The following is a 14021-nucleotide window of genomic DNA, read 5'->3' as shown; positions in this document are numbered from 1 at the left end:
GGATCCCACTGTGGACGCGCTAAACCGATTTTATTAGATCTGTTTTGTAATATCGGTTTAAGCTAATTCGAAATAATCGTGCAGTGTAGACGTACCCTGAGTCTTTCACGCATGCCCACTAGCCGCTTTTGGTATTAAGAAGTTTAACCAATGTCTGAGTTTCAGAGTGCTGGCTGTGTTAGTCTGTATCAGCAAAAAGAAAGAGGGTACTTGTGGCACCTTACAGAGTAACACATTTATTTGCGCATAAGCTCTCATGGGCTAAAGACCACTTCATCAGATGCATGCAGTGGAAAATACATTACATCCTATTCTGAAGGACGATCTCTCACTCTCTCACAGATCTTGGGAGACAGGCCAGTCCTTGCTTACAGACGCCCCCCAGCCTGAAGCAAATACTCACCAGCAACCACACACCACACAACAAAAATGCTAAACCAGGAGCCTATCCTTGCAACAAAGCCCATTGCCAACTCTGTCCACATATCTATTCAAGGGACACCATCATAAGACATAATCACATCAGCCACATCATCAGAAGCTCATTCACCTGCACATCTACCAATGTGGTATATGCCATCATGTGCGAGCAGTGCCCCTCTGCCATGTACATTGGGCAAACCTGACAGTCTTTTGTCTCTAAGGTGCCAGAAGTACTCCTTGTGTTTAAAATGTCTGAGTGAAGCTCTTTGAGCTCCAAGTAAAAGATGCCAAATAAATGCCTATTGTTTTTACTTCATTACAATGCTGATGTCTGTAGGCCTTTTAGAGGCAGCATTACTGTCATGATAAATTGAATGAAAGACAGAATAATGCATATTTAAGAGCACCAGTAATTAAAGACATCATTTATACAACAGGTAACATTTTTTTATTGGACTGGACACAGTATGCCCCAGTGGGTGTACCCATTTTCATTCAGTTTTATGCTGTCTCTTCACAATTATTATTTTCATGCCCCCACAGAATTCACATTAGTTTTAATAATTCCTGCAGTTAAATCCCTGTACGCTGCTTTGAAAACGTATTCTCAGTTTTGATTTACAGGAAAGATAATTGCAGCTTACCTTCTAATAAACATGTTTTCCATAATTATGTACATTTTATGTACAACTGTGTATAAAAATGTGCAACAATTTTACTACAAAGTTCTAAGTTTAGATATCTGAGGAAATATGAAGATGAAAATGTGCAATTTTTCTCAACACATCTACATGAGAGAGAGAAGATTAATTATAGTCCATTGTTTAAAAAGTTAAGCCTTGTTTATTATGCTGTGTTTGGGCTTAAATCATTATCTTAACACTCTGAATATGGACTCAAGGACAAAGTAAGGCATAAACGGTTTCTTTCTAGTAACCACATGCTTGTATTTGAGTTGGTGAAAACTTGAAATTTTCCTTCCATTGGAAACACTGAAGTGTCAGAGGATTTTTTTTTGTTCTGTTTTGTTCTGTTTTGGCAGGAAAGGTGGCAATTTTGAAATATTACAGAATGGAAATTCTAAGAAACTCATTTTAAAAACATTGAAATGTTTCATTTTGGAGTTTTTGAAAACAAAACTTTGAAATTCTGGAGTCTTTTTGGTTTTGAAATTATTTTAATTCAGATATTGTTCAGCTTTATTTGAACATGAAAATAAGATAAACTCTCAGAATATTAAAAACTGGTTCTAGTTAGAGTAACTGCTGTTATAAATTTTTTTAAAAATAAAATATAAAATAAAAAAAGCATTTTGCAGATAGATACCTGGGAACTGGACAGCTCACCTGCCTACTGCAGGCTTGGCTGGCCAGCTAGCCTGCATGTCTTGTTTTCCATCATAAATTTGATGAAATCCACATGTTCCCACAGAATGTATTGATTCTAGCGAATCAGTATTTTCCAATGGAAACATGTTCCACCGGAAAAGTTTTGACTGGCTGTAGCTAATATTGAGAAATCCCAAAGGGCCAGTCCAATTTGAAATCAATGAGACTCCAATGAGAAAGCTAAGCCCTTGAACATTATTTCTAAATGTCAGGGCAAGATTACCTGAGGTAGTGCTATCTCCTTATGAGCACTTCTGATATAATTTGGCTGTAGAGTCAGTTTAACTGTTCCAGGAAAGATTACCCCGTGCCAGTGGTGTAGACATGACAAAAAAGCTCTTACACCCTCATACCCATCATCTGATGCTCAGTTAGCAGGAAAAAGAAGATATGGCCAGAGTATGTGCTTGTGCTATGCCTAGTTTTGGCTATGTTTACAGCCTTTCATGGAACCTAGTGATGCAAATTTAGATTAGCCCTGGGGCTGCTCAAAGACAGCACAGGATGACTGCCTTGCACAGACGTACCTTAGGATCAGGATATTGCAAAGGTGTGTATTAAACAATCTTTGTGCATGTGCCCATGCACACCTACTCAACACTCTATTTAGCCATATTTCAATACCTAGCCCTTTTGTGTCTCCTCAGTCATATTACTATTGTCAGATTTTAAGAGCATTAATTAACTGCAATAATAATTGTACTTAATGTTAATTAGTGATCTGCCAGAATACTCCTGAAGGAAGAAGTTGGGATCTTGATACAGCATGGACCCACATTCTAATAGTAAATGTATCTTAAATAGCTGAAACAGATATGCCTTAAACTAAAAAAGTGAATGCATGGGTTTATCAGTCAGTGCAGAATCACTGTTCAGTCTCTAGTACTGTTTGCTGACCTTCTATCCTCCTTAGAATTGTGTTGTGATATTTAATCACAGCTGCTGCCTTTGTAAATGTTATGAAATGAAGTCTAGAAAGAATGCAATGGCTTTTATTACCTTCCTTTTGGTGCATGGTGTCACCAAAACAGTGGGGATTATTTTAATGTCCTTAGAATTAATTATCATATATTTAGTAAAAATAAATTGTGGTCCACGTCCTCAGTGAATTCCAAATTGTATTCAAATTGCAATGCAATGACTGGTATTTTATAGAGAACAATCTCTGAGACTTTTTCCGTTTGTGCAAATCCCCTCAGGACTGTGTGGAATAAAGAACCATTAGCTAAATTCCTTCTGGAGTTCTTGCTCTTTCCTGAAGCCAGTCATTTAATGGCATCAAAATCAGATACAAAATAGACAAGATAACAGTCTGAAAACTGTAATGATGTGAGGAAATGAAAACGGATCAAAATTAAATATTTCACATTTTTATGATGTTGAAATGTGTGAAGGGATAGGGAAAAAGATATGTAATGAAAGGCTTTGTATAAGTGTTGGTGTAGTGGGTGGATGATTGCCCTTTTTCCTTGATCTATAGTGACCCTAAAAGTAATTGCAATGATGATGCATCTATGAATTTTAACTCAAGTGTCAGTCAATGTTTGCCTGTCTGCTGGCTGTGAACAGCTCCAAACAAGAAAAAAGCTTGGAAAATCTCAGTGTTACCTTTTATGGGAAATCTCCCTATATTTTTTACTTTGAACATCCAGGGAAAGGGCATGTTTTGGCACCATTGATGTGAATCGGGGCTCTCCACAGAATGACATAAATGCTTTCTGATAATATCAAAGGAATTAAAAAAGCTAAACTCAGAAGAAGAACCAATTTTTCCTGTGGCATTTTGGTTCAACAAAATCTCACTATGTTCTACCCATGCTCTGGCTTTTTTAGTGGCATTACATTTTGTCTGCACAGCATCTTTAACATGTTGTTTTCCTCTAAGTTTTTAACCACTTATTGAAAATGTCTTTGTCCTCACCCCCACCCTTATTTCTTCCACTGAAGATAAATTCTTTTTCTGTGCAAAGAGGAATTTTTAAGAACAGTGGTGTTGTGAGTAGTAGTATTTCCCACTCTTATTACACTATTGTTTAGAAGCACTTGGCTAGTACAGCAGTGAGGGGCCATATGAAAACCAAATTAGGCCCCAGACAGCTAGGGATTGCAGTAGCACATTTAAAAACACTCTCCCTGTACCACAGAATTTACAATCTAAAGCCCAAATCATGCAGTTGATTTGCTAATGTAGATCTGATTGCAGGATTTGAGTTCATGATCTTATCCTGTTATGATGCATTTATGGTTTGGGAAATCTAGGGTGACCAGATCGCAAGAATAAAATATCAGGACACATGGGAAACGGGTAGCCACAGGCTCACAGCCGCCATGGAGCCATGGGGGAGGGAGGCGCATAGTCCTAGGAAGGCATGGGTCGGGCGTACGGCCCTGGCTCTGGCCCCCAGGTTGGGGGGGTGCATGGTCCCAGCTCCAGCCCCTGCAACAAGCCCTGGGTCGGTTGGGGGGTGCACAACCTCAGCTGCAGTCCCACCACAAGTGTGGATCTGTTGGGGTACACAGCCCAGGCTCCAGCCCCCATGGCAAGTTGCGAGTCAGTCAGGGGGCACACAGCTGGCACCTGCTGCAAGCCACAAATTAATCAGGGGTGCACAGCCTTAGCTCTGCCCCCCCTGCTGCAAGCTGCAGGTCGGTCCGGGGTGCACAGCCCTGGCTCCAGCCCCTGCTGCAAAGGGGAGTCTCCAGGATGTGGCAGGAGTTTGGGGCGTGGGAGGGGATTTGGAGTGTTGACTCCGGGAGGGAGTTTGGGTGCAAGAGGGGGATGGGGGTTGGGATGTTGTAGGGGATGCAGGCCCTGGGTGGGGCTTACCTCAGGCGGCTCCCTGCAAGTGGCACCATCTCCCTCTGGGTCCTAGGTGGAGGCACAGCCATGCGGCTGTATGCTCTGCCTCGCCTACAGGTGCTACCCCCACAGCTTCCATTCGCCACGGTTCCAGGCTAATTTGAGCTGTGGAGGAGGTGCTCATGGTGGGGGCGGCATGCAGAGCCCCCTGGCCATCTCTGTACCTAGCATCCAGAGGAAGCTGTCACCACTTCCGGGGAGCTGAGTGGAGCCAGGTAGGGAGCCTGCCAGCCCTGTGCCAACCGGATGCCTGGCAAGCAATCCTACAATATCGGGACAAATGGCATCCTGATCATCCATTGGTTGGGACGCAGGATAAAGAGTTAAATACTGGGGCAGTCCTGATTTTATTGGGACATCTGGTCACGCTAGAGAAATCATACTACTCCCATAGTACATAGGGTATGTCTGTGATGCAGCTGGACAGTACAGCTGGAACATATGTAGACCTCCCATGCTAGCTTTGATCGAGCTTTTTTTTTTTTTTTCTTTCTTCCCAAGAGTAGCTTCAGTGGCATGGACAGCAGCAGAGGCTAGTTGCCTGAGTAGATTCCCTGGATCTAAGATGGAATTTTATTTCGGTGGCTAGCCCCTGCCCACCGCCTCTGCTGCAGAGGCTATGCTACTGTTCTTAACGAGCTAGCTCAGTCAAGTTATCTTAGTGCAGCTTATGCATGTTGCCCTCTCACCTTTTATTGCAGTGTGGACACCCCCCAAAACCCTGGGGTTATAGTGCTAGATGGAATTGCAAGCAGAACATTGGGGATAAGTGTAAATATAGGAAGAGACATAAGTAATGAGAAAAAGGACCCAGGAAATGTGTATGAGCTAGTAACATATCCCAGGCACTTAGTTACAAGACTGGATTAAATATGAGGAATTAAGATATGAATTCCTGCTTTGACTATCTTCTTGGATTTATTAACTCATTCTTTTGTTTAATGTAGGTTGATTACAATTTTATTTTTCATTATCAAACAAATGTCACAGATTCAGTTTCTAAATACTTACAAGCAGCAGAGAATCCTGTGGCACCTTCTGGACTAACAGACGTTTTGGAGCGTGAGCTTTCGTGGGTGAATACCCACTTCATCAGATGCATGTAGTGGAAATTTCGAGGGGCAGGTATATGTATGCTAGCAAGCAAGGTAGAGATAACGAGGTTAGTTCAATCAGGGAGGATGAGGCCCTGTTCTAGCAGCTGAGGTGTGAAAACCAAGAGAGGAGAAACTGGTTCTGTAGTTGGCAAGCCATTCACAGTCTTTGTTCAATCCTGAGCTGATGGTGTCAAATTTGCAGATGAACTGAAGCTCAGCAGTTTCTCTTTGAAATCTGGTCCTGAAGTTTTTTTGCTGCAGGATGGCCACCTTAAGGTCTGCTATAGTGTGGCCAGGGAGGTTGAAGTGCTCTCCTACAGGTTTTTGTATATTGCCATTCCTGATATCTGATTTGTGTCCATTTATCCTTTTCCGTAGTGACTGTCCAGTTTGGCCGATGTACATAGCAGAGGGGCATTGCTGGCATATGATGGCGTATATTACATTGGTGGACGTGCAGGTGAATGAACCAGTGATGGTATGGCTGATCTGGTTAGGTCCTGTGATGGTGTCGCTGGTGTAGATATGTGGGCAGAGTTGGCATCGAGGTTTGTTGCATGGATTGGTTCCTGAGCTAGAGTTACTATGGTACGGTGTGCAGTTGCTGGTGAGAATACGTTTCAGGTTGGCAGGTTGTCTGTGGGCAAGGATTGGCCTGCCACCCAAGGCCTGTGAAAGTGTGGGATCATTGTCCAGGATGGGTTGTAGATCCCTGATGATGCGTTGGAGGGGTTTTAGCTGGGGGCTGTATGTGCTGGCCAGTGGAGTCCTGTTGGTTTCTTTCTTGGGTTTGTCTTGCAGTAGGAGGCTTCTGGGTACACGTCTGGCTCTGTTGATCTGTTTCCTAATTTCCTCGTGCGGGTATTGTAGTTTTGAGAATGCTTGGTGGAGATTTTGTAGGTGTTGGTCTCTGTCTGAGGGGTTAGAGCAGATGCGGTTGTACCTCAGTGCTTGGCTGTAGACAATGGATCGTGTGATGTGCCCGGGATGGAAGCTGGAGGCATGAAGGTAGGCATAGCGGTCGGTAGGTTTTCGATATAGGGTGGTGTTAATGTGACCATCGCTTATTTGCACCGTGGTGTCTAGAAAGTGGACCTCCCGTGTAGATTGGTCCAGGCTGAGGTTGATGGTGGGGTGGAAGTTGTTGAAATCGTGGTGGAATTTTTCTAGAGTCTCCTTCCCATGGGTCCAGATGATGAAGATGTCATCAATGTAGCGTAGGTAGAGAAGGGGCGTGAGTGGACGAGAGCTGAGGAAGCGTTGTTCCAGGTCAGCCATAAAAATATTGGCATATTGTGGGGCCATGCGTGTGCCCATAGCAGTGCCACTGATCTGGAGATATATATTGTCATCAAATTTGAAATAGTTGTGTGTGAGCCATTATGTCTGCTGTAGATTTGATCATGTTACTGTGCTACAGAATTAAGGACTCTTAAAAGTATGGACTGTCGCAATGTGTCTCATAATTTGTGGATTAAGTAGTAGATAGGATTTCCTCATATGCTTTTGCAGAGTTTTTGTTGCTTTTTTTCTTTGTGATTCCCATGATCTTGTGTGACTTACTGATAGCAATAGAGATTGTGAAATTGACTAATTGCTGATTCAAAGGGATCTTTATGGGCACACCGTTGCATCTACACAGAGTCCATTAAGGTCAGTCCCTTTTCTGGACCAGTGCCTATTTGAGCAATGACCCATAAATTTGGGCTAAGAGTTTTTTCTATCTCATTTGAATAACTGCATAGTTTGAATTAACACATTATAAATTATCTCAGTGACAGATATTGATCCTCTACAACAGTGGTACACAAACTTTTTACCTCGTGCCTCCCATTACTCCTGTCTGCAGCCCCCCCAACCTCAGATCCGAGGTCAGGAGAGAGGCCACGCCTCTGGGAGCAGAGGATGCAGACTGGGGTAAGGGGGTGGGAGCGGAGCTGAGGCCGGAGTCTGGCGCCCTGGGTGTGAGGTCAGCAGCCCTGACCAGAAGTGGAGCCCAGGGAGTGGGATTGGCAGCTGGGGCTGGGTGGTGCTCTCTCCCTGCCCCTGTCGGGGCTGACCCAGGCTCCAGTCATGCTCCCCTGAACGTTCCTCTGGACCCTCCTAGTGCATAATGGAGGCACGGCAAGGAGAGCCATACCTTGCTCCTGCAAGATCTTGCAAAGTGTACAGCAGGGCAGGGCCGATGCAAACTATTAGGCGACCTAGGCGGTTGCTTAGGGCACTGGCATTTAGGGGGCAGCATTTCGGGTCCTACCACAGTGGCCAGATCTTCAGCCGCCCCGGTCGTCGTCGGCATTTAGGCGGAGGGACCCAGGGCAGGGGGGCGCGGGGAGGGCTGCCTGCAGCAAGTAAGGGGGGGCGCAGCACACAGGGGAACCGCTTCCCGCCCCAACTCACCTCTGCTCCGCCTCCTCCCCAACCACACCATCGTCGCTCCACTTCTTCCGCCTCCCAGGCTTGCAGTGCCAATCAGCTTTTTGGCGCTGGAAGCCTGGGAGGGAGAGAAGTGGAGCGGCAATGGTGTGCTTGGGGAGGAGGCGGAGCAGAGGTGAGCTGGGGCGGGGAGCTGTCACACGGCTCCCCGGGTTGGGGGGAGCTGCCGCGTGGGGGTGGGGGGTGTGCCGAGCTGCCACAGGGCTCGGCGGCGGGGTGGGCACAAGGTGGAAGTTTTGCCTAGGACGCAAAATATCCTTGCACCCACTCTGCAGCAGGGAGTGTAAGATTGTAACTCCAACATAAGCATGATAAGAAGCTACTTATTGGCATAAATAAGGTTGAGCTTTAGGCTAAGTTAAGCTCCTCTACACTGAACTGAAGCAATTTTTCTGCTCCTTGCATATCCAGTCTTTTACTTTCAAGAGCACAGGCTAAAATAGAGGTGACACATGGGTTGAGAATAGCCACTTTTGAGGAAGTATAGGCAGAGGCAGAGATTTGCTTGATGTAGCAGATATTGAGGGCACTCAGGGAGGTGGTTATGGCTCCCTGATTTGAAACTGGACCCAGTGTAGGAATAGAGCAGAGTGAGATCTACTGTAATCTGTGCCAGCTGGTGTGTGGTTCCTGCTGAGGATAGCTCCAACCCTGGATTTTCCCCCTCATCAGTGGGTGCTATGGGCGAGAGTGGCATAAGAGCGAGATACACATGTTGTGGGCTTGCCTACTTTGGGATAATCTTCAGCAGGGGCAATCGGGCCAGATTCAATCAGAATGGCACAGAGGGGGTGGAACGGAGGAGAATGTTAGCAAATATATGAGACATATAGGTATACTTTTCCCTCTTTCTCTTGGCTACTGGTCCTAGCTAGGAATAACTTGATGGTCTCACAGCTGCCCCATATAAATGCATGATCAGGTTATGATTGCACTTCTGCTCATCCTTTTTTACTGATACTCTGTACCTAATATGTGCTGGCTTAAGTTTGTAGTGGTTGGTCATATGAATTATGTTTCTCCCATCTGCAGATGGGACTTCATTAATATTTAGCAGCAGGAAAGGGTTTGTGCTAATTTATTTGGGGATAGTTAAGGAAGGAGGAGAGATGATGGATCATTCTATTTAAAACAAAATATAAAAATGCAGACTGAAAAAGCAAAAGTCTGCTTCAATTTATCTTGAAAAATATGGGATCGGATCAGAACATGATTCAGACGAATGTCAATTTCAATTAGAACTTTCAGGCTATGGCAAGTAATGTGATCAGACGGCATAAGGGGGAGAAAAGGGGAATAAAAGGTTCAAAACAGTTGTCTGGCAACAATTTTTTACATAAACAATAAAAAATGTGCGGCATGATCTCCCAAGCATTATTATGCTATGCAAGTTTAAATACAAAGTCGTTCAGGAAAATGACATAGTATCCTGAGGCATACAGGGCAAAATGAGCCTGGAAAGAGGGTCAGTAAATTTAGCTCCCTGGCTTAAAACTTGCTTATGCACATATGTTGGAAATATTGATTTCAGAAAGCTAAATTCATTATTGGGTTGTGCATGATTTACATGGAGAGTCACCATACTATACCAATAGGCCAAATACCCTTTTGTATTAGTGAATGATCAGGAGGAACATTTGAAGGTATCGTGTTAAAATCTTGACTTTTCTATTTATCGTTTCATTTACAGGTTGTTGCTGAAATTGTTATGCTGGGGTTGGCTGATTTCTTGTTCATGTACTTCTGTCCCAGCGTGCAGTGGAATAGTGACATCTGTATCACAGCTGCTCAGCCCTGGAGAATAGAATCTTCCTATTATGAAAAGGTATGTTCTCTCTCTCTCTCTCTCTCATGGAACTGATCTATATGGAATGCTAGCTTTATATCTTTCATGTCATGAAAAATCTAAAATATTTTTGAGTTGTAGTAGCAAGAACCTGTTCTTTACTGGTAGGACTGTAACTATACCTGTGAACGCTGCTTTGCATAAGCCAATCCTTATGTAGGGGGTAAAGGAAGTGACATAATGTGATTGTTGCTTGGAGTAGGAAAAGTTTAAATTGGTGAGTTAATTAAACTTGGAACTTCAGAGTGTTACAGGTTTATGGTTTTGCTCCATATGACTGATGATTAGGAGAGACCTTCTCCAGAGGACAAATAGCTAATTTACCATTGTGCATTTGAGTTGTCTCAAACATTGATCACATAGCTGTGCAATTCATTACATACATATGCCTGCATCACTTGCCCATTAACCATCTTCTAGAGACTTATTCTAAAATCAGAAATCCTCAACTGTTTCAAACAGTTGCTATTTAAATAAAAAATAAATTGCCAGATAAATGTTTCCCTCTTCTTCCCCCCATCATGTGGAATTTATACCCCAAATTGCCCATACTCATGGCCTGGTGGGCAAGATTCATTTCTGGCCCAGTGACAGTTCTTCATACTTAAAAAATATCATGGCTTTAAAGTCCATTATCTTATGACTCTGCAGGGCTAGAGATGTGAACTTGGGGCATGGGTTTTTTAATGGGACCCAATTTCTACTCAGGATAACAAATCTTAAAGTCAACAATATTTTTATGTGGAGAAACTATTCAAGTCATTAGTAAGTTTGTTCTACATTTGTCAGTTTGCATTTTTTCTTTTCCACTGAGTCTGGCAGAGTTGCACTCTTGGTAGCTTAGGTATCTGTTCTTTATAGGCAGCTGGCAACAAGAAATATACCCAATAATAAAAATTAAACCAATATGAGACTCGATGCACGAAATATTGGATAAGGTTTTGTAGTCTTTATTATGGGGGTTGTCAAGCAAGATGATAGTTATGGCTTATAATTGGGCTTGGCAGGATTTGCTTTAAATCAATAGATGTCAGTCATTGCCAGTTTTAGCTGACACTCTGAAATGGGTGGGAAAAAATATCCATTGGTGTGTGTGCAGCCTCCCCCAGCAACTTGTGCCTCCAGGGATCAGGTCTCGCTGTCCCAGCAGTGGTGCAGGGAGGCCTCTGCAGCCCTGTGACAGTGGAGTAGTAGCCATCTCACTGCGCTGCTGCAGGGCAGGAGAGACTGGATCCCCAGAAGCACCAGGTGCAGGGCAAGCTGTGGCCCTGAGCGGGCACAGCAAAGATCCCCAACTGGGGTCACAAGTAGGATGACGAGCTTCTGGCCATGGGGGAGGCCACTCCACTGTTGAGTGTCTCTATCACCAGCCCCGCAGCCATGCAGGGAGCCCTCTTCAGCTCTGCTATCATAGTCCTACTCACTCACCAGTCTGGAGTGTGGGGGCCATCCTCGGGCAGGAACTGTCAGGGCCGTCCTTAGCCATAGGCAGAATAGGCAGCCGCCTAGGGCACCACTAGGTCTGGGGGCACTGCTCTGCGAGAGCCTGAACAGACAGGAAGCAGTGGAGCATGTAAGAGCAGGGCTGCTGGGTCCTAGAGAGAGCTGAATGCAGCACAGTGTGAGGGAGGGTGTTGGCTGCGGGGATCTCTGGGAAGGGGTGGGAAGGAAATCACCTGTGAGCATGACTCTTTCCCCTGGCGTGAGGTGAGGCAGGCTCTGCGGCTCTGGCAATATCCTTTGTTGTCCCCCATAACGTCTATTCTTCTCCCCTCTGCCCACAGAGCACCCCCCCCGTTTCTCCCTCCCTCCCCAAGGAGCACCCCTCTCTTCCTCCTCCCCTCCATCAGGGCTGGGTTGGTGAGGTGCTGCGGGGGAGGGAAGGCTGGCTGGCTGCCTGCTGAGGAATGAAAGTGAAAGTAACTCACTTCTGCGGCAGGCAGCCAGGATTGGAATGGTCACACAGGGCTGGGCTGGGGATAGCCAGATAGCATGTGGGAAAAATCAGGACAAAAGGGGGTTGGGGTAGGGTGAGCAGATGTCCCACTTTTATAGGGCCAGTCCCAGTTTTTGGGTCTTTTTCTTATATAGGCTCTTATATACCCCCATCCTGATTTTTTCACACTTGCTGTCTGGTCACCCTAGATAGGGGTAATTGGTGCCTATATAAGACAAAGCCCCAAATATCAGGACTGGCCCTATAAAATCAGGACATCTGGATCTGATCACCCTAGCTGGGGAGCGCATCTCTCCCCTGGGCTGGCAGTGATCCATCTCATCCAGGGGGAGCTGCACAGGGCAAGATGAGCTGCTGTGGCTTCCATGGGTGCCCTGTCCCTGAGATCAGATGCTGTGCTAACTTCACTATGGTCCGTTGGGCTGGCGGTGGTGCCCATTGGCACGTGATCAGGACCTGAGGGTTTGCTGCTGCTGTTGCCACTCTGCACCCCAAGAGGTGAATTTTGGGGTCCTGCAGTTTTCCACCTATCTCCTCCTCTACTGCAGCTATTGGACCAGCAGGCTGGGGGGGGGGTGAACCAAGCATGAAAGCAGTACTGTGTTGCCATTTTGATTGTCATTGAACAAATTTGTTTGCCAAAAATGCTTGCTAACAATCCTGAATTCAATTTCAATTTTTTTTTTTAAAAAAATCAATATCTTAGCCAAAAACAGAAAATTAAGTTGTTGACAATTATTTGTGACAAGTTTGGTATGGGAAAGGGAGTGGGCCAGTTTTCATCAGAGAAACAAAAAATGTTGACTGACTTTCCTATAGCCTGTTACTGCTAAATAGAAGCCTCCAACAATGTAATATGCTCATCTCCTTACTAATGTATAGAGCAGGGGTCGGCAACCTATGGCACATGTGCCAAAGGTGGCACGTGAGCTGATTTTGATGGCATGCAGTGGTGGCTGAGCAGCTCAGCCGCCACTGCTCTGGGGTTCCGGCTGCTGCCCCATTGGCACCCAGGGTCCCGGGCACCGGCCCCACTCAGCACCCACTGCTGGCCTGGGGACCCCCAAGGAACCCCAGGCTGGCAGCGGCTGAGCAGGCTGGAGCTGAGACCCCGACTGAGCCACTCAACCCACTGTCGGCCTGGGGTTCCATTCACTCAGCTGGCAGCGGGCTGAGCGGGACTAAATTCAACGAAAATAGGAAAACAAGAGCAACTAATGACAAAGTGCAAAGAGCCTAGAGCAGTGGTCCCCAACCTTTTTCGTCTGGCAGGCACCAGATGAAGGACCGTGGTGGCAGACAAGCATCTGCCGAAATGATGCCGAATTTCGGCGGCAGCATTTCGGCAGATGCTCGTCCTCCGGCCAGTACGTGGGTGCACTGAGAAGCCCCTGTGGGCGCCGGGACACCTGCGGGCACCGCGTTGGGGACCCCTGACCTAAAGAGCCTCCTGAAGCATGGTGATCATTTTAATTTAATGGACTTGAACTGTACGAAAAATCGAGTTGTTGCCACATGCAAAATCGATGATGGACATTGTACAGTTTATTCATACCAGCAAACTTGTTGACATATGTCCTAATGTGTACATTGCCACTCGTATTCTACTGACAATTCCTGTAACAGTAGCATCAGAAGAATGGAGTTTCTTAAAACTAAAGCTCATTAAAAACTATCTCCGCTCTACAATGAGTCAGGAACACTTGACTGGTCTTGCTATTCTTGCAATCGAACAAGACATCACTTTGTCTTTGTCATACGATGACATTCTTACTGATTTTGCAGCCAAAAAGCCAGAAAGATTGCTTTTAATTAAAAACTAATCCTTGTTTCAATACTTCTTCATAGAAATTTCCAATAAAATGTTGACAAATTTAAAAAAAATGATATTATTTGCATCATTCTGTCAAATCAGAATTTTTTCTATAGTGCTACTTCTTTAGTGCTAGTTCATCAGCACTACAGTGTGCTTAATTAAGTTAAACTGGTTTTAATAACATGCATGTGGCAAGTT

At 45.1% G+C, this 14021-nt stretch overlaps 1 protein-coding gene across 1 annotated transcript in view; it reads left to right on the top strand.

The window, feature by feature from the left end:
* THSD7A (thrombospondin type 1 domain containing 7A) overlaps positions 1-14021 on the top strand; it is a 553675-nt gene that overhangs the window by 76988 nt on the left and 462666 nt on the right. The window contains exon 2 of the mRNA XM_075062383.1: positions 9895-10029. The gene's annotated coding sequence lies outside the window, so the exon portion shown is untranslated. The remainder of the gene's footprint in view (positions 1-9894; positions 10030-14021) is intronic.

Source organism: Chelonoidis abingdonii, chromosome 2 (genome assembly GCF_003597395.2).
Source record: "Chelonoidis abingdonii isolate Lonesome George chromosome 2, CheloAbing_2.0, whole genome shotgun sequence".
In the NCBI taxonomy this organism is placed as follows: Eukaryota; Metazoa; Chordata; order Testudines; family Testudinidae; genus Chelonoidis; species Chelonoidis abingdonii.
Note: the sequence above shows the minus strand (reverse complement) of the source record. Positions and strands in the feature narration are given on the sequence as shown.